This window comes from Trachinotus anak, unplaced genomic scaffold (genome assembly GCF_046630095.1).
Source record: "Trachinotus anak isolate AG129_WGS33_773 ecotype Australia unplaced genomic scaffold, CSIRO_AGI_Tana_v1 ptg000033l, whole genome shotgun sequence".
NCBI classification, from domain to species: Eukaryota; Metazoa; Chordata; class Actinopteri; order Carangiformes; family Carangidae; genus Trachinotus; species Trachinotus anak.
The window spans coordinates 6,680,471-6,707,194 of record NW_027273884.1 but is presented as its reverse complement, the minus strand read 5'-3'; the positions used below and the strand labels follow the sequence as shown (position 1 = coordinate 6,707,194).

Below are 26,724 nucleotides of genomic sequence, written 5' to 3'. Positions count from 1 at the left end.
AACACATCTCCACACAGATGCTGACATAAGGTCCCACATGTTTTATTTCCTTCACGCCTACACTTGAAGTGACATAATGTGTGTGTGTGTGTGTGTGTGTGTGTGTGTATTATTATCAGAATCAGAATCAGTTTTATTGCCAAGTATGTTTCCACATACAAGGAATTTGTTTTGGTGATTGGTGATATATTATTGTCTTTTATTTGTCATAATTTTATTATTGTTCTTCCCTTTTATGCAAAGTGCCATTCAAAAATAAGTGTAGTCATGTCTACAGACTATAGAGCGTCGAACATGCCACAATTAAGATCCTGTTGTCCATGTCTGCTGAACAAGCCGAGCATCGAACACTGCAGATTATGGCAAAAATTATGGTATTTTATTTGTCCATTCTCAGATACAGTGCTTGTGAAGATAAACTTAAAATTCACAAAAACTGGATTGGTCTACTGGTATTGTCTAAAATTAGCAAAACACACACACAAATGTGCCGTCAATTCTCCCACTGTTGTAAAAGGTTTAAACTCAAGAGGGTTTTTTTTTTATCTATTCATTCCCTTTCATTTGCAGCCACAGTTGATATTCAATTGAAGGAAACTAAATGGAATAGCCCTGAACTGAGCCAATAACTGTGAGCATCTGGTCAAAGTGATGAAAACACTCAGCTCTGAATCAAATCTCAGGTGAGCTCCAGCAAAGAAATGTCTTCTGTTATGTTTTTGTGATTTCAAGTGTTCTGGCTTTAATTCTGCATCTGCGCTGCACATTTAAATCATACTCAAATACATGAGCAATAAGAATAATGATGTAGAAAACAAACAAACAAAAAAAACTATTACACTTTGTGTTGTGTGTGTATAGTGAGGTGCAGTAGAGGAAAGGTAAGTGTGTCTTTGTTCCTGCTCATTGAGCGGCTGCTCGAGCAGGTTTATGCTGTGGGAGCTGTGGGAGCTGTGGTCTCAGGCAAACATGCTCAGGTATTGTGCTGCACGGAGACGCTGCTATAAAAGGCCCGCCAGTGAAGCACAGCCGCCACTTTGTGAGTGTGCATGTGTGATTGCATTCCTGACTGCGTGTTTACTTCAGCGTGGATCCTACACACGTCATTATAGAGGCAGAATTGTCCGATTGGAAAATGTAATTCTCTGTTCTTATTTGATGCTGAATGTACACTGTAAACCCGAATGCTCAAAATAATTAATTGGAATGAGTAGTGTAAACTCAAAATCATCTTAGAAGTTGTTCTTACTTAAAAAACTTGAGTGGCCGTAGCTATTTGCTTATTTTTGAGTTTATCAAACTTGTAATTTTTGATTAATATGAACTTTTTGCATTTTTATGTAACTGCTATTTAAAATTATTAACTCAGCCTTACTTAAAACTACATGGATTAAACATGTCTTTATGTCTTATTTTGAAAGAACAAATAAATAAATAAAATCAAGAACAAATTAAGAATTAAATCAATTGCATCAGATAGATTTGAATAAATTATCACACACACGTTATTAAATACGTTTATAAACGGGTACACTGATAGCCTAGCGGTTAGGGCGTCCCACTTTGGTGCATATGCCGTGCAGCTGGTCACTGAGTCGACCCTTGCTGTGTCATTCCCCTGCTCTCCTCCACTTGCTTCCTGTCAATCTTCACTGTCCTATCCAATAAAGGCAAAAATTCCCCAAAAAATAATATTAAAAAACACATCCGTTTATAAATAATTCATTGTTAATAGTTTGCATGTTACAAGGTTGGCTAGTTAATAAATTACATTTTTTTTGACAAGGGGGGAAAAAACAGGCTTCCACCGGAGGCGCTCTTATTTTGTAGTATTTGCGTGCACTTCCTCTTCAAGCACTGGCAACAGATCGTCACCGGAGCCGAGGGAGAGAAGTGCGGGAAACTAACCGACCGGAGCACGGTAACACTGAGCTGTGAATGTAAGTAGTCAACATAAAACTTGCTTGAATGTTTGTTTCTGGAGGTTCAGCGTGTTTTTAAAACGGACGAAGTGAGTCACGTTTGCAATGTAAAACGGTTAACCGTTAGGTTAGCAAGCTAGCATGCAAAGTCAACAGTTAGCTGTAGAGGCGAATTATATGTATTAGGCTCATGCAGAGCGGTTGCTCTGTCGTGGCGTGTAGTTCTGGTGGAGACCAACGTGCAGTGGTGGATAGTAAGGTATCATATATTAGACTGCTCAATAAAAAAATCTGTGTTGGAGCTGTGTCAGTGTTGTTAAGCTAACTCCACGTGCCTTAGACTAGCTGAAAATCATTCTCTCCAAGTTAAATAAATTTTACTACCAGCCCAACTTCACCTACCTTTGACTTATTTGTGTAGTAAAATGTTTTGAATAGTCTATCAGGCATCTTAAACATCTACTTTGTTTTATTCAGTGTTGGTGTATTGTTGTACTCTAATGAAGAATATGACTGCAGTTTTTGATACTTCTGATGCAGGTTTAAATTTCATGACAGGTGTCCTGTAAAATATTTTTTTTTATGTGTTTTCAGGTTGCTGCGACAAATATGACTTGGCACTGTAAGTTGTGTTCAGCTTCTTTTACAACTAGAACATATTTATTTAAACACTGTAGACTGTAATAAATAATTGCTGTTACTGTCCTTTCCTCCAATGCAGGTGTATGCAGAGTTCCAACGGATAACTGACCAGATCCTACCTAACACTTTCTACGCGGAGCTTGATCGCCACACTCCTCGTTTGATGGCCTTATTTAGGCAGAAAGCCTCCAAAACTGGAAAGACGGCAGATGCTTTGGCAGACATTTTCAAAGTCCATGATACACAGGTGATTATACAGTACATTTCACAGGTAGAGTCTTAGTGTAATGTTGGGAGTTTAATGCTTCAAATAAGCTTTTAAATTCCACAATTGCACCAGATGAGTCAGCAGATTATTAGTGGATTTATGTGCAGATATTGGAAATTAATTAACTAATAATTAGTTGGGACTGTTTAGCATTTGGTTTGAATTGTAAACTTGTCACAACACTATTTTAATCTTCTTAGGAATTACATGATGTCCACACAAGGCATATCACTGTTCTCTCATGCCCTTCCTGTGTATCTACGTGAGGAAGTCTCTGGATTTTTCAGAACATGTGTGGTAAGTCCAAGTAAAGAGATATCAGGCCTATTGTACTGTAAATTAACCAATTCATATTTTCATTTCATTTCCAACACACTAGAATTCCTGTATATGTACCAGTATTTCAACTTAAAACCTCTGGCAAGATCTTCATAAGTGTGAAGTGTCATTTTGGGCCCTTTACGGCATCAAAAAAAAATCAACTGCAAAGAAAATCAAGTAGCCGTCATTAGCCTAACAGTGGAACACATAAAAATCATCTCACTTTCTCAGCAATGAGAGAACTTGTGTATTTCTTGTTATTTATGACATCCAACTGTAATCAAAATTGCCACAGCCATAGTTTCAGTAAATGTGATTATATGAGCTCCCTTTCATTTTTTAGGATGATATGGATGAGCCAGACCTGGGGGATGCATCAGTGCTCCTCCTTACAACCGTCAGCGATGATGCAACAAGCCCAGTTCACTACCACCCAGTGAGAGTCTCTGTTGTCCTGGAGGGTGATGTGGTTGTCAGCCTCCCCAGGCTTGCTGATGCCTTCCTGGTAATGTTCGGCCTGATCTATGCACTACATCTCAGTTATCCCAAGGGACTGACAAACACTTTTGAGTTCACACAGAAAATCTTACTTGGTCTTGATGACTCTAAACTGTCACCCAAGCTGCAGACTCTCAAAAATGACCTGATGTTGTATGTGTAAATCAAGATCCAATAAGGAGTGGTGGATTCTGATGGCTCACTCTGTTAGAGCACAGTCCACAATGATAATATGTCATGTCAGGTCCATGTTGACTACTGTTCAACTGTAGATGTTAAAGTTGCTGCTCTACTCAACTTGTTTTTAGCCAAATGGCACAAAGTACACACTGTCTTTGTACTGGTTAATGTAAATTTTATTGTTGTTTAACTGAAATGCAGGGTTGAATTAAGTGTTTATACCCCATGGCATTTTGTTTTTAAAAGGTGTACTATATAGTTTTGGGAAATAATTTTTTTTATCAGAAAAGAAAGTTCTTCATTGACACATTTTCATAACTAAATAAACTCAGTTCCAGGCTGCTTTACTTAAGTAAAGTAGCCACCTTTCTGGTTGTAAACAGTGTTATAGGGACTTTATTTTCTTCTGAGGATGGGATGTTTATTCTGTTATGGAAATGGATCAAATAAGTAGTTTTTATTGTCTTATTAATATTGTTAATTCGGATTTTCAAGTTTGAATTACTTTTCTAAAGCTATACAGTGCACCCTGAAGTTGCTAGATTTGAACCAGATAGCCAAATGAAGGCTACACACTGCCTTTGTACATGTAAATGTAGTTTTGAAATTTTAGCAGTTCTAGTTGTGAAGCATTCATAAACAATTTGTTTATACATTGCTGCACTGCAAGTTTACAACCAGAAGGCGACAAGTAACAGTTTATAAGCTATTTGTGACATAAAGATATTTTCTTAATGTGATTTTAGCTTTTCTGAGTTTGAATATTTTCTACTATTACATGGTTCATCTTAAAGTATACACAAAAAGGCCAGAAGTAGACTTGATATTTTTTTATTTATGCATTTATTTATTTGTTTGTTTTTTAATTTTATTTTTTTTGCTAAGAGACTGGGCAAGAAAAGTTTATACTAAACATCTGAATAGAAAAAAAAACTTTTAATTTGATGTGGGTTTCTTTTGTTTGACTTTTAAGTCAAGTGTACTTATGTTTAAGGCAATCAGTTGCCACAAATATTTTACGTTTGGATGTAAATGATTTTGATTTGTGCAAGTCTGTGTTTTTGAGTTATGAGTAATCAAAAGATTTATTGAAAAAACTAATAAATGTTAAGTTCATGAAACATAAAAATCCTGAGTTTTCATGCTTGAAATTATTAAGTTCACTTCACTTATTGCAATGAGAAAGATAAATAAATATTCTGAGTAGCAGAACCTGAAAATATTTGAGTTGGCTTAATCAGTAAATTTAATTTTATTATAATTTAAAATTACATTTACCATAAACTCCAAATATATAAGCTCTGATATACTCAAATGTTTGAGTTTATGAATTCAAAAAAATTGTGGCAACTGATTACCTCACTTTTTTTGAGTACTGCTAACTTATTCGGGTTTACAGTGTACTTGAAAGGAAAGACTTAGTGTGTTTGCCCCTCCTTGCCACTGAATGTAAATATTAGACTGGGCTACAATTTCAAAGTTTGTATGAACAGGATCCTGAGTAGTGTTTGATGTTGAATTGGCTAAACTTCCCCATACCAGTAGTTTTTATTATCAACAGGCTATGATGTAACAAATAGACGTATGTCATCACAAACAGTTATCAAGAACTAATAGCGTGGTGCCTCCACTGTGGGACTACGTCACTCATACAATGTGAGTAATGGTTGTATGCCTCCAGAAACTATAGTAAGTATCTTTAATGTCAGTAAACCTTCGAGAAATAAAATGGAAAAATGAATATATATGTATGTTTATTTCTCTTTTATAGGTGCTGCATTTAAATATTTTTGTTCACTGGAACTCTGTTGATGTGCTATAACATTTTCAAGCAAACCTCTTCTCTGTTGTTTCACAATGTTAAATAAGCATGGCGTCCTGTCCTCGGGGAAAATACAGCTGGCGTTTACAGCTGACTTTCCCTCACGACGGTGCTAGCTTAAACATCCACGTTTTAGACACTTTTTACAAAGCTTGTGAAAACAACAACCACAGTTAACCTAGCTGCATCTCAGCTTTGAACTTCTGATAAACACGTTACTGAACTGTGAGATACACACAACCTGTCACTGCAGAGTAATACTTGTGCCAGTACTTTGGAAGTATTTTAGTCTACAAATATTAATCACCTCAACAATAGACTCCACAAGCTACACACACACCTTCTCTCTCTTCTGCTCCTCATCACCTTTGTATCTCTTTTTTTTCCAAACTGAGCTCTGATTGGCTAATAGTACAGCTTTAAAACGGAAAGCCGATTGGTGTAGCTTACATCACTCAAACAAACTGATAGCATGTTAATTAAATAAACAGAACATTGCAAGTCACCACAAAACAAAGGATTATGGTAAATGTAGTTGAAACAAAATATTCTTATTTAGCTGTATTTTGTATATATTCTTATATAATACATATGTTATAATACATCCATGTGTACCTGTCGTTCAATGCTTTTAACTTCAAAAGTCACAAACGGTTGAACAAGGGCATCCCAGCCGTGTTCATCACTTTTTAGTGTCCCCTGGAAACACTTCCATTATGTTGTATTTGCAGCGGGTTTATGTGTTTGGTTGCATTCTTTTCAGTGCGTTTGTTTATTTGGTTGCATTGTGTGTATATATATATGCAGCGGGTTTGTGTGTTTGGTTGCATTGTGTGTATTATCTCTGGTCTGATGTTGTCAAATTGATGAAGATGGTTTTTTTTTCTATTCAGTTGCAGTGAGTTGAGCTTCAGGGCCACAATACACATAGCTACATCTCACTGAGTGATAAAAAAACCCCTCCTCATTTATGTTTTTAAATTTGCATTATGCAGCAGTTTGTAATTACAAAGTGGGACTGCAGCAGAGAGAGTCATCCTCATTAATTAGGACTCTCTGCTCACTCAGATGAAATGATCACGTTAATGTCTTCACTGGTGGGAAATGATCCTCACACAGGTAGAAGAAATTAAAATTAGCAGCAGCTTCTGTTGTGTATGTGGCATCAGCCTTCTGGAGCTCATGTGCACCGTACAGGAGGTGTCTTCACCTCGGGGTGGAGATCAGGCAGTAATCTGACTGTTCACTAACCTGTTTATGTAAAAGAAGGGGGGGGGATACTTGGGCCACATGCTTGTTTCCTTCTAGCCTAGTACACCCCTGTTGCCCCTGCCCAAATCTGGCCCATATACAGCTTGATTGTCAGATGCTACTTCCACATCTGGACCAGTTCTGGCACACACATAGAAAGTGCTCAAAACCAGAGGACAACAGCAGAAATCTGCCCAGATGTGGAAGGATGTGGGCCAGACCTGGACCAGAGTTTCATTGTGTTATGTGTCTGTCTGGTGTGAAGTTGAGATCAAAATGAAGGCTGAGTTCAAGACAGACAGACAGAGAGACAGACAGATTTATTAATTCTGATAGTCCACTGATGTATTCAGTTAAGATTTAAGTCTGAGTCGTTATCCACTGCCTTTGTCTGAGATGTTGGACAGTGTCAGTGGGAACAAAGGATTTCCTGAACTGCTCAGTGCTGAGGTAGTTCTTGTGGCTCCATTCACTGAAGGCCATCATCAGATCCCTGTTCTCTCCTTCCTGCCCATTCCTGATACACACCACAACAGCTGTGTCATCATCTGGATGTGGAGACTCAGAGTTGTATTTAAAGTCTGCTGTACACAGGGTGAACAGGACCGGAGCCAGAACAGTCCCCTGTGGAGCCCCAGTGCTGCTCACCACTGTCCCTGAGACACAGTTACCAGCCTGACGCCTTGTGGTTGTCTTGTCTTGAAATATTTGGTCCACAAGAGGCAGCTGCATCTGCACATGCTGCCATGGCAACCAAACATTGTGATACAGTGATGGGCATTGTATGAGCAGGTCTCCAGTGGTTTTTCATCCAGGTAACTGCTGTAATTTGCATCGGTGTCACTTCCTTCACTCAGGTCTTTAGCCATTGACTTAAAAAACTTATTTTCAGGCAAAAAAAAAACGAAATACATTTCGCATACTGGAATTCGTCTTCCTGACACGAATTTCAGCGAATAACAATACGTTTCATCAGTCATGTTTCAAAAACACTTCAATCATTTACTATTTGTGTGTACGTCTCATTCGGTCTGAAAGGGAGAAGCACACAGAAACTGTGAGAGAATTGTCTGAGTTACAGAAACATGTCAGCAGAGGCGAGTCAGGACAGAAAGAAGCACTTCGCTCAAACCATCCACAACTGTCAAATAGACTTGAAAGATTGTGTGGTTATGAGCATCATGGCCCTGGAGTGGTCTCTAAGCAGGTAAAGCTGGTGAAATGTGGCGGAAGCCGGTGCCAGACTCTTGTGTTTGTTGTTGAAGGTGAGCAATCGGAGCCAGGACCGACTGTCTGAAGCGGAGCGTGGCTGCCTGCATATGGTCTTTTCCCTGATATCCCAACTCACCACTGGCATAAAACAGCCTGGCAAAGAGACTTCATGAGACCAGATGGCTGATGAGAATTATCTCTTTGTCTGTCAGAAATACATACCTGGAAGACTTGATAATCTTGGTTGTGGTGGCACAGTGAAGTTTGAAGGTTGGCTCTTCATGCAAACGCTTTGTTGATTGTTGTAGGAAAGTTAGTTACCCACATGTAATCATAGTTCAATTACTCCTGTAATTGTACACTTAAAGGTCAGTTAACTGCGAGTAAACTGACCTTCAAGTGTAAAAGAAAAGGAGGAAGAAACAGCAGAGCCTGAGCACGGGACCGGACTTTTTTGTTCGATGTACAGTTTCACTCCGGGCTCCTGGAAAGACGACTTGATTCACACACAGCCGCCTGCGATTGATTCCTGCGCCGATGCGGCTCACAGATGTAAATACAAAGAATCCTTGGGTGACTCTGTTGGTTGCTCAACCGTATCCCATCAGGTTCCCACACATGACTCCACAGCTGATAATGAACACAACCCCCTCACCACAGACTGCCCTAAGCCTCTTAGGCAACTCCACTGAGACATGATCCTGACACCAGGTTGCATCTGAACCCCCCCCCACTAAGCAGCGATCGAAGAGAAAACTCTGAGGTGCGTCCTTTAAGTCCTCAGTGGGGCACAAGGCTAATTAGAAAAATAAAAAATAACACTGCCTGACTGTCAGCAGGATTTTTATTTGTTTGTTTGACAAGACGGATTAAGGACTCTTCTCTGTGTGGAGGCTTTATTGCTTTTGAGCACACGATCAGCTCCCTCCTCGATCAATAATTGAAGACTCCAGGCTCCAGTTCGTCTCAGAAAGGATTTTATTTGTTGACCATCCATGGCTCTGTCCAGGTCCCTCCATTCTGCTCCAGCATTAACAATACAGAGAATCCCCTGATGTTTGGTGGTGAAACAGAGAGTAACTGTGCAGCCCTGGAGTAAAAGAGCGATGCTCTGTCGAGGTGGAGGACTGTGGGTGGTACAGCGCTGACTGTGGGCAGCGAGTTTTATCTCCCAAACTCTACAGTGCTCTGCTTGTGCTGACGCTCCGGCAGTACAGTGGGCTATAGATAGTTTGCAGCCTGAGGCAGCTGCTGTGCTGAGCTCCCATCCTCCAGCTGATCAGACAGCAGCCTGGCTGGTCTCTGGGATTTCAGTGGACAGACGCTTTCAGTCCTGCGCAGGCATGGATTTTGATCTGGAGCCTCAGTGAAGGAGGGAGAAGACACCATCAAATCGAGATGGCTGGAATGAAATGGAATTTACTTTTCATAATCATCATATGTAGAGTTTTGTGTGTGTGTGTGTTTGTGTGTGTGAAGTAAATAGAAGGAAGTTCAACCCCTGCAGCAAACAGATATTAAAACTGAGCCTTTCTTCAAATGCTTATGTTCTGAAACTTTTGATTTCATAAACTTTTAACAGTAAATTATACAGCAGCTGCAGCATGTGAAAAAGTTTAGGCACATGTCTACTTGTAAAACACTCAGAACTTCATTAGCTCGTCAGGGCAAATCAAGTCATTAGGAATTATCAGCTGATGATGATTACAGAGCTGAAAAACTCTCTCCTCGAATCTAACAGTAACACTCAACAACCACGAGCTTCTCTGGGTAAGTGACTGAGGAAAATAAGGAAAATAAAGTGAGGAAGAGCAGGAAAATGCACTGGAGTCATTAGATTTGTCTCTAAAACAAAGCCTGGTGATACAAGAGCTAAGTCTTCAACACGGCCTTTAAATATAAAGACGATGACATCAATTTATTTTGAAGCAGCAACAGCCAGTGACTTCCCAACCAGTGTTGTAACATCAGTCAGTCAGCCAGTCAGTCACTCAAGAACATAATACATAATACAATCTTGTTTCTTTTGAAGGAGTACTCAGACATTTTGAGAAACGTGCTTGTTGACTTTCTTGCTGAGAAGACTGATGTTAGAAGTTCACTCTCATGTCTCAACAGTAAATGAACAAAAACAAACAAGTAAGAAAAAAAAAATACAATTCATTGAAAAACAGTCTTTGGTTTCACATCATTTCTTTTCCCTGTTTTTATTTGTATTTTTTTTTTACCTCTTTGCAGTTTTTCTATGCTCATGTTATTTTTGTATTTACTCTCATCACTGTTTCATTTTATGATCTCTGTGACTTTCATGTCCTGTGACTGTAATGCACTTTGAACTCCCTCGTGCTCCATGAATAAAACGGAGGATACAACCCTCACATCTATAAAGCAATGATGACGAGTCAGTGCTGACTGCAGTCAGACACTTGTTCATTTAAAAAAGATAAAAAATAATAATCTGAAATTATGTAACGTTATGTAAATCCGCTTGGGCGAACCCCACCAACCTCCCACTACCTCTAAGAGTCAGAGAGGAGACCGTCTCAGCAGCAGAAGCCTGCACAAACTAGAAAGAGCAGCTGCCCTGACCCACACAGTGACATGATAATCATTGACGTGATGTGCAAACGAATGATAGAAAACCGTGCAGATGTTTCTTTGGTTTTTTGTTGGTTTTTTTGAAGCACCCCATATCACCCATATCTAAACCCACCACTGAGTGGATGCAGGTGGCTTTGTCTTCATATCCTATCACCAGACAGAACACTGATGTTGGAACTCTGCAAAATCCTGGATCATGCTCAATGAAAAATATTCAACTTTTTAAAAAACTACTTATTTCTAGAATAACAATTAGCCTACTTTAAAATGGTTAAGGAAGAGTTAAGGAGTATCTTTGGCCTTATTTTTCTTATTGTGAACAAATTAAAAGACCAAAACTAACACTGTGTGACTCTCAGCCTGAAGCCCACTGGTTCATACTGAAGACATAAATCTTTGAAAATAGTCTTTTTCCCAAATCAGATGCTCACTGTAGTTTTTAACAAACGTTACTCAAACAGCAGGAAACAGTGCATTCATGGGGGGACTATTTTCAGCAGCGGATTAATCCACATTTGTTGCTGTAGTGAGTATTGGGGGCAGCAGGACGGTGTGTGAGCGACTGAATCAAATTAGTCTGACTCACTGGATGTAGGCAGTGCACATAAAACCTGCCATTAGGCACCTATTTCAGGTGGCACTCTCCTCCCTTTCCACTTCCCCTGCCCGTTACCATTTTCAGTGTCCCTGTCACTACAGGAAACAACAACAGCCTCCAAGCTGCGACCAACACGTTGAAGATAGCACAGTTGACATAGGTCTTTGCTGTTTTTTGAGTTTTAACTACAGAGCTCACCTCTGCACATGTTCCACCAATCATCCCAGGCTCATGGCTGCCCAACCTGACTGTGATTGGTTCAAAGAAATGCAAACGAGCCAGTGTTTTTTTCCCCCCATAGCAGAATGATAATAGGTGCAGCCAGACCATTCTCCAGCTCTGACACAGCACTGAGGGGAGAGGTCTGGCTCTGCAAGTCAAAATAAACTCCCATGTTTGTGCGTGCGTGCGTGTGTGTGTATGTGTGTGTGTGTGTGTGTGTGAGTGTGTGTGTGCTCATGGTGATGAAGGAACATTTCACCCAGTGCAACAGTGTGGCACACTGATGTGTTTTTAATAGTTTTAATAATTTCTGGAAACAATGGAGCTCTATGGCTCAGAGGAATAAGATTTATCAGACTGTGATACACACACACACACACACACACACACACACACACACACACATAGTGGGACACATTCACTGTTGGTTTGATGACAGTAAGAATACAGAAATATCACCAGAATATCACCAAATCTGATGCTTTGGGAAAGATCATGGTGAGCATAAAATAAATAAATAAAATGCAGGTCTGTTTTGGGACATCTGGTCAGCCACAAAAGGGCGCACTACTTCCTGTGTTGTCACTGAATATAGATTGTGGATGACACAAACATAAACATATAAACTAACTACTCATGCCAACTACTCATGGTTCTGTTTCAGCAATTCAAAGCACTTCATTAATGTGTTTTCTGTATTTAAAGGTTCCATATGTTACATTTCTCCAGTGTTTTATCTGAAGTGTTGGTATCCATCAGAAGATATATTTACCAAAAATCATCTCAGTGTAGTTTCACATCTCCTCTCTCAGGCTTCTCTCTGGAGCTCTAGTAACAACAGGTCAGTCAGCCAATGAGAAGAGAAGAGGGGTTTTGAGTCTCTCCTCTCATTGGCTGACTGTTTTCTGAGTGATCAAATAAAAATATAGCAGATTTCAGGTAAACACTCAGAGAAACCAAATTCTGCAAGGTGAGATGGTGGGTCCAGGGGGGCGGGTCTTGGGGCATGGCTGAGAGCAGTGACTGCTTTGTTGTGACATCACAAAGTTCCAGAAGTCCTGACGGCTGGTTTTAAGGCTCAGTTTCTGAATACAGGCTGTGTGCATTTCTCTGTGGACTGAGGCTTTGATACTTTCACAGTATTAAAATAGAACCTAGCTTTATAATCACAAACACATGGACATCTACCTTTATACAATATGGGACCTTTAACCAAACGACAGTCTTTCCTTTACCTCACCTGAACCATGAGCAGGATGTGGACATAAATCCCAAGATTCAGTTCAGAGTACTTTGTGTAGTGGAGCCTTGGCAGAGTGAACACATTTGACAGTTTCTTAATCTTTACCACAAAACAGATTATAGTGTAAATTCATACAATCCTGCTGTAGCTCTCCCTCTGCTCTGTGGAGCCGCTGCTCTCTGTGCCTACAGTAATCCTGCAGAGGCAGAGTGATCTCCCTGACTGTACAACACTGTTCATCATCCAGCTGCATGTGTGTAATCAGACCTCTCTCAGCAAATTTAAGTACAGCTTTCACAAAACCACCACGTCTCATTTCCATCTATCATCTCAGTTGGTCAGTGAGACGTGCAGTCCCTAAACATCATTTTCATTTTTATGCGGCCCGTCTCCCCCTGTTCTCTTCCACCAGCCGGATGTTGCGTCCACACCGCAGCGGTCATATTGTCATATTTATTCCCACAGTGGGCAGGCAAGCGAGACAGTGAGTGTAATAAGAAAGATCATTGGAATGATGTATGCTGGCCTTTTCCCCGTGTGCCGGAGGCACCAGCCTTTGACCTCCAAAGCAATTGAGATCTCTGGAGCTTCTCAGTTTGTACTTTCCTCATCCTCTTCATGAGCAGGCTCATCCCTGCCCTCCTGCCTCCACTTTTCTGCTTCATATCTCACCAGTTATAGAAAATTGCATCCTCAAGGATGACTGAGCTCTTAACTGCCTGGTTTTCTCACTGACTCACCTACTACTTACTACCAGTACTTTAAAACCCTTAGCGCCTGATTGCCACAATTTGTGTCAAATGTGATACACATATTTTTAGATTCAGCGTAATGGTTATTATATATATTGTATGCAAAATACCTAAATATAGCTTGTGTTTCCACTTTTGTTGTGATTTTATCCCCTTGAATTCACAGTCTTGCCGGCATTGCTGTGAAAGTGCAGATCAATCGATCCTCAGTTACTACCTGCTGATCCTTGATGCCTGGTATTATTATCAGTGTTACAGACCGTGCAGACTGCATGGTGGGGAGGCCTGGAAGTTTGATGCTGAATTCACAATTTCCTCTGGACTAGTAAGTAAACAGCTGTTAATGCAAATAGCTTCTTTAATGGCTGCGCTCAATAAAGACAGGAACAATGATAATTATTTATCTTGAGCACGTTGTGTTTGTCTTTATTTGTAACTTAGATCCCATTTTGTGACCAATTAGAGCAGAAAACCAGGCCATGCTACCGTTCTGCTATTCTAATACTTAATATACTGCTAATTATATTTACTGTATTTATATTTTGTGTAAGTTTGAGCTTTTCCTGTCCCCATCCTGTCTTCTTTCTTAAATACATACAGTACATTGTTTTACCTCTTTCACACTGAATACACTGTGAGCATCCAAAAGTCTTTCTTTTCTATTCAGTTGGAAAGTTTTCATTTTTCCCTCCCTGCATATTTACATATTCTGGATAACGTAATCCATACTTGTTTTTTTACACCTGCCACCCCCACATTCTACTTTCTAAAATCTTTTTTATATTGTGTGTTTCCTGTTGAATCACCAGCAAAACAAGAGATGAAACTTCAGTCAATCAGGACAGACTAATGCAGGAGATGATACTGTGTTCCTCTCACATTGTAGTCTGATATGATTTCAGCCCAGAGTAAAGGGACAAGCTGCCCCTCTCCTGCTTAAGGTATGAGGCCGGAAGGCTGCTACGAATTCCAGCAAGCTTTTTATCATCGCAGTTTGGCCCCCAAGCACAAAACATTCTCTTATCTTGCAGAAATCTCCGTGTTGACTTTTTGAACTTGAATGGAAACAGCATTTCAGGGGCACTTTCCCTCCATAATTCAGCACAGGTTTCCAGCAGTGAGAGGATGTTGGGATGATATAAAACACAGCGAGAGATTGTTCAAAAGGTTGGGTCCAAACAAACACAGAAAGGCGGGAACGCCCCCTGCATATTTATTATAGCTCGTGAGAGAATTCAAGAGGGTAGGTTTGGTTCCAGAAGTGGAGGGACAACAACAAGAAAACAAGACTAGGTCAAAACTGAGTATATGTCTGGACCGCCAGTGGTCAAATCCTGGTTTTATAACTGTGACATCATCTGACAAAATCACCAAACACAAATGAAAGACAAAGACTGAGCAGTGATTTCAGCTGTATTTACTTATAAAATGATCACTCAGAGAGAACGTTAGGAGAGACAGAGAATCTTTCTTTTTTTCACTTATTTTTTTAAGGCTTCTGCCTTCATTACAGTCACAGTGAGAGAGAAATGGGAAAAAAATTGACAGAGAGAAAGAGAGGATGACACGCAGCAAAGGTCCACAGGCCAGACTCAAACCCGGACCAGACTGAGCTATTTCCTGAATTGACATATACATAACTGTCCTTCCAAGAAGAATGACAGCATCAGTCATTTCAGAAAGTTCCCAGAACAACATATGTTTACTTCCAGTCTGTAATGGCCACAGTAATGGAGTTGGAGGAAAAGGAGGAAGTCCAGAGGCATTCTTATGGAGCAACAAATTGGGCTCAAACAAATGTATTTTGGTTTCATCCAACCTCAGAATGAGCTGCCACCATTCATCAGGCCTCTTCCCACAGATTAATCTGCAGTTTAGAGCAGTTCTGTGAGCAATGCTTTTCTCCCTGAACGCTGTCCGTAGAGGTTGCCTTCATGCAAGGTTGTGTAAATAGTGAACTATATGCCGTCGTTTGTAATCTACTGATGCTCTTGTTCCCTGTACATCTTTATGGAGTTTACCTGTCTGGTTTCTTATTGTTCACGCAGCTCCTCACTACATGGAGTCATATTGTATCAGACACAACCCGGGACAAAACTGAGGAAACTGTTATTTTATGTTACTATCATTGTTTTTTATAACCTTGTTTTGGAAATCACAGGTAAGATCACTTTTGTATTTTCAATGTCTATCTGACCTGTTAGTTTTTAACTATAGACACAATCAAATACCCCACTCCTCAGCTTGAAAATAAATGATAATAATAAATTATTGTAAGATGATATAAATTTGAATATTTTAATATACAAAATTTCTGGCTTTCAGGCTGCGTAGTCTGTTATTAGAAGTGAGGGGGGTGAAGAGGCTGTGGGAGGGGGGTACAGTCAAGCGGCAACCTCTGTCAGCCGAAAAATGAAGCCAACATGAACGCACCAAAAACTGTTCTTTCAATGGCTTAAGACTTGCTCCAAAAGTTTACAGCCTGGTACAAAAAGCAGTTTTGGTCTCTAGAGCTAATTTCCTCCTTCATGACAACTGTAAGGGGGTGAATTTTTATTTAACTCACCTGTTTACACTTTATTAAGGATTAATGTTATTGATAATTGATTAGCTGGAAGTTAGGGGCGGAGTCCAGCACTGCCAAGAAGATGGTGACAGTGGAGCAGCTCACTGAGCTTCAAAACCACTCTTCAGAAGCCTTTGGATCCACCCATGTGTATGTGCAATGCTACTGGTCCCATGTGTGATAAAATGAGTCTGTTGACAACCAGACCACTTGAAGATACCACCTCTGAAGAACCTAATGGAGATCAAATTGATTCATGGTGCAACTGGGATGTGATGCTGCCACATCCAGTAAACATGTGTGGCCCCAGGCCCACAACAATCTCCAAGAATCAGAGGCTTAGCACACACAATATGTAGCCTAAGAGGCTAAACCCAGGGCAGAAACTGCTCCAAGACAGGGGTTTTTTATGGGGATCTGGGGAATGACACCCACTGTAAGTAGGCAGTAAAAATATTGTGTTGCAGTGGCTCATAAATCAACATGGAAAACAAGTGTTAGGATTTCAGTATAAAATATTATATTATATTATATTATTTTTTTAATGTAAAATATTATTTCAGTTAAAACGACAAAACTGGAAGCATTTCTGATAACAATCAGTGTATTATAGAAACAGAACAATGTGACACAGGAAAACAAGGTCAGCATGATACAAAAGACATGAAAAGGCAGACATTCAGGACTGAGAGAATAAAAGATGATGTGGCGGTGGAGGAAGTGGAGAAAAGAAACAACAGATGCAGAAAAGGACTTAAACTGAAAAATGATCCTCTCATAGCAGCAGAGGAGGAAAAACACACAAAGACAATAATGTGAAGGAAATTTACCAGTGGCTCTGTACAGGAATACAGCAAAATGTAGCCACTGTTCAATGTTTCTGATTCAGCAGGAGCAACGTAATGTCTGAGGATCAACATGTCAGTCACTGCATCAGTTTGGTCCAGATCAATATCTCTGATCTCTCATCTATAAGTCATGTAACATGGAGCAGAGTCTCAGAGCAAAGTTTCAACATCGGGTGGATCCATGACATGAAGAACTGAGGAGCTACCCAGTGTTACTGTCGTGTTCCTAATGAAGTGCTCACTAAGGCTCAGTGTCTGAATACAGGCTGTGTGCGTTTCTCTGTGGACTGAGGCTTTGATACTTTCACAGTATTAATATAGAACCTAGACCTGCTTTATAATCACAAACACATGGACATGGCACCTGCATCTGGACAGAGATTGTTTTTGTTTCAAATGCTGTTTTAAAATGAAAAGGTTTTAGCTGTAACTGTCATCTTAAGACAAACTCCTAAACAACTGTATTTTGTTTTTCAATAATTACTATAAGTAAATATCTGTCGTCCTAAAGCTCAGGTGACACCAAACATCACGGGTTTATGCAGAATTCAACTATAAACGATGAGAAATCGTAAGGTCAGAACACAAATATACACATCAAAACATGGCGTTTTAACAGAGTGTCTGTCTGGAGGAGGAGAGGGGATCAGAGGGAGGAAGGAGCTCGACTGTCCTAGGGAGAGTGTCTCACAGTGGCTGTGTTCAGGCTCACATGACAGTTTCCTCCTGGATTATGTCTCTCCAACAGTGAGGTGGGACTGGTTTGCTGATGTAATCCCATCTTGGAAAATACTCCATTTTTCTGTATGAAGTTTCATGTCGGTTGAAAGAGAGTTCTGGAGGTGAACCAGCGGTCACGGCTCCCTGCTGCTGGAGGGGCCTGTGGAATCTCCAGTGTGGCTCTCCAGGGCTATTAGCAGCTACTTGTTAATCCGGTTTTATCTCAGTTTCCCCCAAAAAGCTCTGTGATTGTCTTTAAACGTAAACACCAGCAGACCCAATTACTTGTATTTTTTCAAAGCCAGTTTAGATGAAAGCATGCCCACCTCCGTATAGGTTAGGGTGAGGCCGTTCTATGGAGGCACATCACACAGAAGCAGATGTGGTTTTATCTGAACTGGTTTGGAAAAACAAGAGACACAGCTCAGTTTGGAAGCTGGTGTAAGCAGCGATTGGCCTCACAATTAATTTACGGCTTTTGGAGAAAGGACCTGGTCCTTGAGGCCTCCTGGTCAGCCAATCTTGATTTGGTCCTTGGGGCAACTGTTGCTCAGGAGGTAGAACAGGTCGTCCAGTAAACAGAAGATTGGTGGTTCAATCCCTGGCTCCCCCAGTCCAGTCAAAGTATCCTTAGGCAAGATAGTGAACCCCAAATTGCCTCTGATGGCTGTTCCATCAGTGTATGACTGTGTGTGTGTGTGTGAATGGGTGAACCTGGCTCACATTGCAAAGCACTTTGAGTGGTCAAAAAGAATAGAAAAGCACTTTATAATCAATACATTTTTCATTTGTTGGGTACCATCGTTAGGTTAGGTGCAAATAAAATAAAAGTAGTTTTTTAATTACAGAAGGGAATTTTTATGAACTGTGTTTCTGACATGTTAAATAATGAACATTTAAGTGGTGTCATACGACCAAAGTCATGTTACATCAGAAAGAAGCCCTTTGCTAATTGTTGAAACAAACAACCTCTAATACAAATCTAATGATCTATCACATTTTTAATTAAAAATTAAGCAGCCACACAACAGAACAGTGTTGAGACCACTGTGGGACTTTTACATGCAGTGAGATTGTGAGAAGTGAAATGAGACTGAGTAAAAAAAAAGCTGTATAATCAGAAAGTATTAACACATACAACGGTTTGTTTTTTGATCCGTGCCAGCAGGAGGAAACTTTGTTAACTTAGCAATCAGTTCTTAACTTCATCCTCAGTCCTGTTTTTACCTTACACTGAGTGAATGAGCTTTATTTTCAAGTTCCTTTCAAGTTTTCATGCTATTGCAAACTAATTTTTCCTCCCTGATACAACACTGACACCTGAACTTGAGTATTGACAGATACCGAGGACTGATCCGATGTCGTTGTGTGGCATGGCTCAGGTGAAACCCTTTGTAATTTGATTGACAGTCACAAAAAGAAATAAATCTAGGAATAAATAACACTTCCTAGTTGTCCACCCTTCCAAATTAAAGTTTTTCATACTGCCATGTCGCCCAATATTAATAAATGATGTGGTATCAGATTGTTGTGTGGACTCATGTGATACCTGATACAGTGTTTTGGGCAGTGTCAGAGGCATTTCAGGCGCTAGGATCGTAGGTGGCAGTGTCACTCTGTATGGGGCACAGATGATGTATCTGAATGAACATCTGGTGACCCCCTGCCTTTTCCTGGTTCCACTATGAGGTTGACATATACAAACACACACTGTCGTCCAGCAGCCAGGAAGTCAGGTAAATGTCAAATGATTAAAATGCAGGTAGGAGTCACAGGAAATTATGCATATAATCAAACATTATTTTATCTCACTGACACTGACATCTAACTGTTGACAGTTCACTGTCTTTACACTGTATCAGAGCTGTACAGATCAACCAAATGACACAGGAGAGCAGTGTTCAATTCCCATGTGGAAGTAGCAGTTTATGTTGTTTCTATTATCCATGACTGTTCATTATTATTGTAACCATGACAACAAAGATCGTCTAATGATGAGGAAGTACTTATTTTAACCCAAATCACCATCTTTTCCTAAACCTGACCAAGGCGTAACCGTGATTATGGTAACCATGGCAACAATGGTAGGTATCCCATTCTCGGTGGGTGCAGTACGTATGTTTATTATTGTAACCATGACAACCAAGGTCTGGTATGCCTGCCATCACTATTTCAGGAGACACTGCTGTGAGTCGTATCAGAGGGCTGTTGGTTGTTCAGGTTGGAGGACTGGTTGAAGCTCCATGTTTCAGAAATTGAAACATGGAGCTTCAATTTTTGAAACATGGACCCAATGAAGCTAAAATATTTGTTGTCACTGTAGAAGCTAAATTTAACTGATTGACTGTTTTTTGACTGTATGTGAAGTGTGTCCCTCTCCCTGACACTGACCAAACCCCAGCAGTGAGCGGTGCTTATCCTCCTCATCTGTGCTGAATCTGCAGGAGCTACCTTGTGTTTCACTCACACAGCAAAGCAGCCATTCAGTTTGCATTTCAAATGAGGAAAAGGGTAAGTGTTATAAACAGCTTATGCCGAAAGTCCACAAACCTCTGGCAAAATGATTTGTCTTTAGGTCTGGGAGATTTGATTACTGTTGAGCAGCAGCTACTCACAAGCCAAACAAAGAGGAAATGAGCTCCTGATAAATGATAAATGATTGATGGTCGTTGAATTGTTAATGAGATAATAGACAAATGCCTCGTGTCATACATTAGCTAGTTCACACATCATATTATTCATTATTTTCTCTTCATTTAATTAAATAGTCTGGGTCTTATTTTAATTTCAATCTCTTGTTAGTCGTGGCTTTTCCACAGGCTTTGGATTTGGGCAGTTTATCCCAGTCTTCCTGGCAGATCCTCTCAGGCTCCGTCACACTGGATGAAGACATTAACATCTAAACAGTCCACCAAGTCGACCTCTCTTAGTCTTTAAATCAGTGTTCACCTATTCCAGTTTAATCTCATCACATTTATGCTGAGCAGAAGACGAGCCTTGCAGCACCACCCACTGGATAAAGAGTGAAACTCAGCACACAGGATGTAGTATAATCATCATGGAAGAGTGCGGTGAAATTGGATTTGCACATTCATGCTGGCAAGATGATTAACCCTTTTGATTTGAAATCTACAATTTGACATTTTCAGCTGAACAGGCTCCAACTAAAGGTAGAATTAAATTGAATTTTGACATTTGCTCAAATGTGATGCTCAGGTTCTCAGCATCTCCTCTGCAGGTGTGTGTGTGAGTGTGTGCGTGTGTGTGTGTGAGTGTGTGCATGCACTGTCAAATCAAATTTAACTTATATAGGCCAACATCCACAAATTACAAATTTGCCTCAAGGGGCTGCATGATGACCCCCTCTGTCCTCAGACCTTTATATCAGAAGGAAAAAGTCAGAGGACGCACAGACAGGAGACAGATTCTGAGAGTTCTGTGTACAACAACATAGTAGGTTTACAGATTCACGTGATGAAATCAGTTGTTTGTCTAGTTTTAAACTTGTGTTTTGCCTCAGCGACCCAGAACTGATTTATTCAAACAACTGCCAGGCAGCCATACCTGAGCTGCAGCCCAGCTCCTGAAAACGGAAGTCAATGATTGGTTGATGAGAAGGTGATGAACAAATCATTACTTTTGGTTAAAAAGAAAAAAAAACATTCAGCAAAGCGTGTGAGAGCAGACGCTTTAAAATTCAACTTGTCAGTGACTGAATAAATTTCATTAAATCATACAGAGATTCACGGATGTGAATATGTTTCAACGGTTGAAATGAAACTTTTGTTAATACTTATGTTTTATGAATTTCTCTGTATTGACTTTATTGGGGTCGTTTGATTAAATAAGGCATTTATTACTACTTACTTAAATGAGCAAAGGTATGAGTTACATTCAATCATCTAATTACATGTGAGCATGATAGACGACTTTCAGGACAGAGTCAGATGGTTTCTCTCCAAGTACTTTAGAAAAGTCAGGATTGCTTTATGTTTATTGGTTTAATGTGAAGTGTATATATCTAATTCAGAATAGTCTGCTGTTCTTAACACATCAACATGTCTAATAATTATAAGGTGCTACTAATATTCCACTACATTTTGGAAGTAAATTAATGAATCTGATCAGTTAATAAGTTATGATGCAGCGTTAAATAAAATAGTCACACTCACAGACTGTTTGGATCATTCACAATATTTATTTGAAAGGAAGAATTCAGAGGTTGCATCTGAAAAGCAAAAAGTCATTAAAGGAATTTCATTTTCTCATGATAAAAATTGGAAATGTTTATATTAAATTTAAAAAATATAATAATAATAATTCACATTTAAAATCGTAATTGGAAAATGAATAATATGACATGATTTAGTTAAGATAAATTTAAGTTATTAAATGAATTGATTTAACTGCCATGATTTAATGTTTATTTCTAATAAAGGTTATCAACCTGTTACTCAACCCATACTGAGTGGAGTTGTCCAGTGTCCTCTGTCGGTTTCTATGCCCGGTCGAGTTTATGCAGGCATTGACCAGAAAATAAGACAAAAATAAGACAGAGTTGTTTTATTGTTTGACTTGACACAGTCAAAACCTTTCAAACCCCATCAGCTAAAGTGAAAAAGGCAGAAAAATGCTTTTCTTCACTTCCCTCACACCTTATATACTCTGCCCTTGTATACTGTTTATTCATCTATTACATATTATGTGTCTATGATGTGTGATTTAGACCCACGCAGTCTGTGGTCGGCCTCTGAGGAGACCAGAGGTGAGGGGCTATAACCCGGTCGAGTTTCCAGTGTTTTGTGCAGGACTGTGAACCTTGTGCGCCGCAGGAACACTGGTCAGGCTTTTTCCATGAAACTCCTCAAGCGGCAGAGCTTGACCCACAGAGCCATGCATCCAGCAGGTGTCGGTGGAGTGAGACATCCTCACCTCCGCAGACAGCCACTTTATTGGCTCGTGTTTCATCAGTCAGTGGTGGAGAGTGTCCTCTTCTGTGGTGCTGGGGCAGCGGCATGTCAGACAAGAACACAAGGAGACTGGCCAGTGATGGAGTGTGTTGGAGCTAAGGAGGCTGCTTTGTGCTATGTACATGTAATTAACCAGGGAGACTAACAGAGTATGAAGGACAGTATTAAACCTACCGTCCTCATGGTTCCCTCTGACCCTGTAGGTGGGGACTGCTCCGCCCTGCTGCAACCCCCAGAGACTGTCTGTGCAGCATTTTTTTTTTTTTTTTTTTCTATTTCTGGTTTCAAGCATCATTTAACTGACTGTTTGCTAAGGCCCACTCTCCTTAGTTACGGTTGCTATGCCTGCTGTGATTTCTGTTTTTAAACTGTGCATATGCAGAAAGATATGATATGTTTATAACTTTTGATATTTTTGACTAAATCTGAGCTTCTTGAGGCTGGTGTTTAATCTAACATGAGATATCTTTCTGCTTCCTTCCTCTGCAGCGTGTTGATCAGCTCCACAGGCAACATTAAGGGTATTTTGGTTCTTTCAAAGATCAACATGGCGGCTGACTTGAACTAAAGATTGTCAGAGAGCTCCCTGTTAGAGGACAGAGAGACTCTTCTCTTTTCTATTCATTTAACCTTGCATTTTTCCAGTGTTATGCTGTGTTATAGTATTTGTTGATCATTTTCTGTTTCCTGTCCTTGTCTACTTACTCCTGAAGGTATCAGGAACTCCACTTCACAGCGCCCCAGAGGTGTACCTGAAGTTGGGCTATGGGAAGCCAATAGAGTGGTGGGCTCAGGTTATAATTATGTACCAGTAGAGGAGCTCGTAGATGAGGTCAAACATAAGAATCTGTATTGCAATTCATTATCTTCAGCTCACTTTTAAATGTTCTATACATTTATCACTCCAATGGTTCTGAATGAATCTTAATGTGTTTTAAAGATAATTGAAAAAACACTTTGTCATTTAACTTGTCCATAAAACTCTGTCATGTAACTTTCATTTCTCCTTTATTTAGATGTGGGATGTTAAACAACATTAATGACAACTATTGGACAATTGCATTTCCCCTAGGGGATGAATAGTCTATCTATCTATCTATCTATCTACAAAGAGCCGGAAAGTGGAGGACTATCCATTAATTAAGGATCTGAACTGTAGCGACCTCTGGAGAGAGGACCCTCAGTTCGTACCCCATCTGGAGAAAGAGGAGGACACCAGCTAGGTGTAAAAGTAGGTGCCACGTCTGTTTGAAATACAGGACACTTTCTACTCTGATAACAGGCTGTAGATTCATGATCATCATAGTTTTTTTTTCTCCCACTAAAGCCTGATGGGAATTTCAGTCAGGATAAACATACTGTCAGTCTTTTTTCATGGCTTCATGCTTGATTAATCTCTCCAGACCGGTCAGACACCTCCTCTGAATCCAGTGATGATGAATCTGATGATGAAGACAGTGAACCCACTGATGATGACGACTCCACAGATGATGATGAGTCCAGTGATGACAGCGAGGAGTCAGCTGTGGAGCTGCCATTTTTCTGCTCTGTTGCCTTTTACTTCAGAAAGGTGCCGTTTTTATGCCCCGTCTGCTGCTTAAGTTGCAGTTTATCTCTATTAGATACACACTGAATATAAATAACTGATATCAGTTCACTGATTACAACATTGGTGTGAATTCAGGCCCTGAATAATCATCAACATTCAAGAAACTTTACTGCCATCTGTACAGGCACATAGTACATGTACAGTGGAGTTCTTGTGTGGTTCTTCGGTCAGGTGATAACAATCAGCAACACAATGTGAAACTTTCACCCGTTGTCTTCTAACACTCCAGGTGAACGACAGCCCACTGCTCCTGTCCTCCTGTCCTCCTGCACCCTGCTCCACCTGAGCCTGCTCTCTAAAAAGCCACGGTACAGATGAGGGTTGTATGGAGGAGGACCCAGAAGACCCCGAGGACTCACATGAAACCCATGATGAAGAACACTTTGAATTTGCAAGGAGAGAATGAGAAGAAAAGAGAGCAGGAGAAAGAAAAGAAGTTGAAGGACGAGGAGAGTAAGAAGACAAAGACAAAAAATTTGTAATTAGGAAAAAAACAACAGGGCCAACAACAACAACAGGACAGAGATATGTGTCATCATGACAACACGTGGTCCTGGAGACACCTGCTGTCACAGGGACTCCCACAGACCAGGTCTGGAGTAATTAGGCAGCTGTGTTTACAGTGGGGTCCAAAAGGCTGACACCACTTTCCTGGGAGGGTGGTCTCTAACTTTTGGACCCCACTGTCTGTCTGTCTGTGGACGGATTTTTTCACCACAACATCATCACAGCCTCTAAGATGCAGGGTGTCTTGACAGAGCGCACCAATGACGTGTGCACGTGCACAGTGACGCTGCGGCTCCATTCGAAGGTCACGTAACCACAGTTCCTACGGTGGCAACATAACACACATCGGTCCGCTATGATCACATGATCAGACGTTACGAACAGTTTGATCATGTTGAGAATGTGACGCAGCATCAGACAAAAATCCGGCAGCGTTTCCTCTGCATGGCGGCCTGCCACACCACAACCTGTGTTGCCACAGCAAAAATATAAAAATTAAAATAAAAACAAACAAACCATCTCTCTACGCTCTGTGGCTGTGGTAACACACTGGCAGGCTACTTCTCTCACACCCCAGGAGAGACCCACAACAAACCCACTAGTTAGACTGAGTCATATTACATACACAGGTGCATTTAGGATGTTGACTGAAGCACTGGAGACAGACTGTTGAGGGCTTAATTTAGCAAGTGCTAAAAAAATAACATGGTTCTAACTGTCAACCCTCCCCCAGTAGGTGTATGAACACAATGAATGAACTGTTTGTGTTTTGAATGAAATCATTTGCTGACATGTGTCAAACAAATCAAGCCACATTGGAAAAAAATCCATTCACAGGAACAGAGGTGAAGCTAAGCTAACAGGCTAGGCTATGAAAACGTAGCTAAGCTTTGATCTCCAGCAGCTCTGCGGCTGCATCACAAGCTGTCCAGGTGTAACAGTCTGACTTTATCATGTTTCTGTGTAAATGCATCACAAATGAAGAAACGTCAGAAGAGTGAAGGATGAATGACAGGATGTTTTCTGCCTTTTCATCTTTACTAATTAAGTTAATTATGTTTTGAGTGATTGTCATTTTGAAATCTATCAATACACCTTAAATTTCAATATGACAACTTTGACCATTTCATATGTTTTTATTAGCTCTCTTCATGACATACATGTCAGTGATGATTGGATTTTAAGGATCTTAAAAATGTATACAAATTTAAACCAGATTATGCAAACATCATATTTTATTAAAATAAAGTGGCTGAGTGTTATTCTGGTGCGCTCCGACACCACTACACTTATGGTCATGAAACTGAAACGAGATCAAAATGAAGGCAATACTTTATTTCGATCTCAGCAACGGTAACATTAAAAACGATTTTGAAAATCTGTCCTGGCAAACGCCTGCTGAATTATTCCAAACTTCTTCTTACGTTCCCTATTAGATTAGGACCCCGGAGCAGAGACGCACTGAGACAGGTGAGTGGAAACTGAAGACTCTTTAATTACACGAACCAAAAAATAGTCCAACAAAGCAGGCAATGGAGGCAGGAGGCTGGCTGGCAGGAGAATGGCTGGAGACACAGAGCGAAGGAGAACCTGGAGGCTGGGCAGCAGGGGACCAGCATGCAGGAAGAGAGCATGGAATAATCTGGCAGCAACCACCAGTGAAGATCAGGTTTAAGAGCAGTGAGGCAAAGGGCTGAGTGGAATCAGGTGTGCTACTGCTGCATCGAGAGGAGCCAGCCACACCCCCTGCCACACACAAGCTCTGCAGAGAAACAGAAAAGGGAGGGGGAACAGAAAGAGAACAAAAAGTACAACAACCAAAACATACTACTCAGAACCATAACACTTCTTCTGTTTTGTCCTGTTGTCACTACATAAGGGCTCTGGCACCTTCCATGATGGTTTTCTACATCTAGGCCTGCTTTTCCTCGATGTACATTTTGTGGCGTGGGGCCACTGCTGCAAAATTATT

At 40.4% G+C, this 26,724-nt stretch overlaps 2 long non-coding RNA genes across 2 annotated transcripts; both read left to right on the top strand.

Moving 5' to 3' along the window:
• Window positions 1–217: 217 nt before the first annotated feature.
• Window positions 218–4,067, top strand: LOC139614238 (uncharacterized). Its single transcript, XR_011686940.1, has 5 exons — window positions 218–1,940; window positions 2,517–2,544; window positions 2,644–2,811; window positions 3,033–3,129; window positions 3,497–4,067. It is a non-coding gene; the product is annotated as an uncharacterized lncRNA (long non-coding RNA).
• Window positions 4,068–21,973: 17,906 nt separating this feature from the next.
• Window positions 21,974–26,636, top strand: LOC139614137 (uncharacterized). Its single transcript, XR_011686903.1, has 4 exons — window positions 21,974–23,157; window positions 23,350–23,420; window positions 23,653–24,206; window positions 24,475–26,636. It is a non-coding gene; the product is annotated as an uncharacterized lncRNA (long non-coding RNA).
• Window positions 26,637–26,724: the final 88 nt, after the last annotated feature.